Genomic DNA, 2,749 nt, shown 5'->3' on the forward strand with positions numbered 1-2,749 from the left:
CACCAAAACAAGTGTAGTCTACAACTATTATATTCAAAACAGGGAGTCTGTGCATTTTGAACTCCCCCTAAAGTAAACACACACAAAACTGTGCTGCTACAATATTGTAACTTGCAACTCATCAACAGCTACAAAATAATGACTGTGCTCGCCTTGCGTCTGTCTTGGTCAAATTGTTTGGCTTTATAATGTTCAAATGTGGGAATGTGCACTGTACGGCTCCGTAGTAATAAGGGGGGCCGCTGTGTTGCTAGCCAGGGCGTCCTCTTTTTTTAAGATAACGTTAGCTCATCTTTGCCCGCATTTGCTGACAAAGATGCAGACTAACCTAAAATAAATCTGTCTTAAGTTTTGAAATGTCCTATTCCAAATCTTGCTTCTTTTTCCTCTTTGAGCACCACTCTTCCCGTTGTCTATCTGTGGCATTTTGAATCAACCCGCTAGGCGTTTTTTCCGAAGCTAAACTATGCTAGTGAATGCTGGAAGGGTGTGTTTGGTTTTGGTAACTTTGCGTGCTCCGTAGGTGCTGGAAATACCGCTATAGTGTATGGAGGTAAAATCGCCACAACCATAATGCTGTCACGTAATTACTTCCTCAGCTGACTTAGCATTGCTGAACATTGTAGATTTACATTATCTGAACATTCACACTGTCCTCGACTGCCCGCCCGCACCCCCAGATGGTGCGGGCCGGGTGCAGCCGCACGCTCGCACTCCCTAACACACTGTCAGTGCTGTTATGACACTGACGTTTCGGGCCTTGATTAACACTCATGCTGCAGAATGAATGACCAGGCTGTCGATTATATTCTTAAGGGAGACAAAAAATGCAAATGAGCATGGCCACATCAGTGTTATGATTTTACACCCATCAGGATCGTTCCTCTAACCCAGCTGACACAAGATCAAGTAGGATGAAAAGACAGTGGAAATAGGAAGCTGCATTGAAATTACAACATGGCCAGGTTAATTTATGCAGATACTTTAATCCAAAACAATTCCACTAACAACCTCACCAGCAGTTCACTTAGCAATCATATGTTTCTTTTTCTTTCGGCTTTTCTAAAACCCAGACATCCTACTTCTCCCAGAAGTTCTGGGAATGCCCTGTATATCACTCCACTGTAGTATTTTCCCACAGTTTACACTAACATTGGCAGGCCTCCACTGCTTTTTATTGGTTGACACTCCAACAACCCCAGCCAACATACTGTACCATATACAGTATATGTGAGTTGCTGAACCCCTACAGGCCCACTAGGCCTCTCACATCATCAGAAGAAGGGCAAAGTTAGTCCCATGGTGAAAGGTTGAAAGTCACTAAGTACTCAAGTACTGTATTGCTTTATCAACATGCAGTTTGAAAACAAGTATGTAAGCTATGCAGCCTAACAGGAATATGTTAGAGCAAAATCAAGATAAAAGATTTTTATTGTCAATTCACTATATGTGCAGGACATACAGAAAATCGAAATACCGTTTCTTAGAATGGTACATTTTCCTTGTAGTATTAAAATCTCTTCTTAGAATTACATGCAGCTGCTAACTTTTTTGCCGGATGACAATCTATTAGTGTGATATAATGTAAATAGCCAACAAAACTTGTTAACATTAGGTCATCAGACGCAATATGTTCAACCAACTCACTGTTGTTAGCCTAGATAGTTATTGCTGATAAGATCGACCAGGGAAAAATTGATGTTTGTCATTCAGAAATTAGATGTCTGCTTTCATCTGATAGGACTAATCTGTCCCGGTTAATGTTGCAATCTGTGCTAGAATACACAGTTTAACAGGCGAAGCAACTGTACCTGTAGGGTGGAGCTGGGTAAACAGAATTCTAGGAAACAACTCCCAAATTCCAGGTTAAAAAAAAAGAAAAAGAAACGGTGTAGGCGTATGCTACATTTGACACAGACATTTCTCTGACACAACAGAGCAGAATGATAATCATTGTTTATTTTTGGGTGTGTAACTGGGATTCCCACTCAAGGCAAACAAGGGCATTCAGGTATCAGTAGTTTGGACCATTCGTCTTCTGGTGTGTCCTGTTGTCAGCAAAATAGTTCACAGATGGCAATGTCTAGAAACTTTTTCCAGTGCAGCTAGTGACCCTAAACAGTCTTTTCCATTCTGATTTGTTCTGGTTTTTAAAATAGTACCATTAATAATTAGTTCTGACTGGGTCAGTTAGGCTTTCAGCAGTCATTAGCTTGTAAATTTATTGATATTTTATAGGACACACTGGGGACTGAGGATGGACAAGTCAGTTCCAGTCAGAGCACTGTGTGATCTGGCAAGCATTTCCTGTACAAACATTATACACATATTCCTCCACGCAGCCTCAAGAGCAGCTACAAAAAAAACAAAAAAAAAACAAAACTGGTAACACAACCACCCTCAAGCAGGGGAGGCAGAGAAACCCTGTTGATTGATATCAGGCTCATCCTGTCTGCCAAGGGTTAGGTGAGAAGTCAGGTGTTGCTAACATTCCGTATATAGTGAAAAGCCACTGCTCATTAAACTTTGCAGTATACTGAGGCGTTAGCAGGTATCAGTATTTTTGTACCAACACATAGATGATAGATCCCATTGGTGTTGGCAGTCATATCTTATTTGTCCATCCATCCATTTTCCTCCGCTTATCTGGGAACGGGTCGCGGGGGCAGCAGTCTAAGCAAAGATGCCCAGACTTCCCTCTCTCCAGACACTTCCTCCAGCTCCTCCGGGGGAATACCGAGGCATTCCC

This window comes from Monopterus albus, unplaced genomic scaffold (genome assembly GCF_001952655.1).
Source record: "Monopterus albus unplaced genomic scaffold, M_albus_1.0 scaffold3.1, whole genome shotgun sequence".
Classification (NCBI taxonomy): Eukaryota; Metazoa; Chordata; class Actinopteri; order Synbranchiformes; family Synbranchidae; genus Monopterus; species Monopterus albus.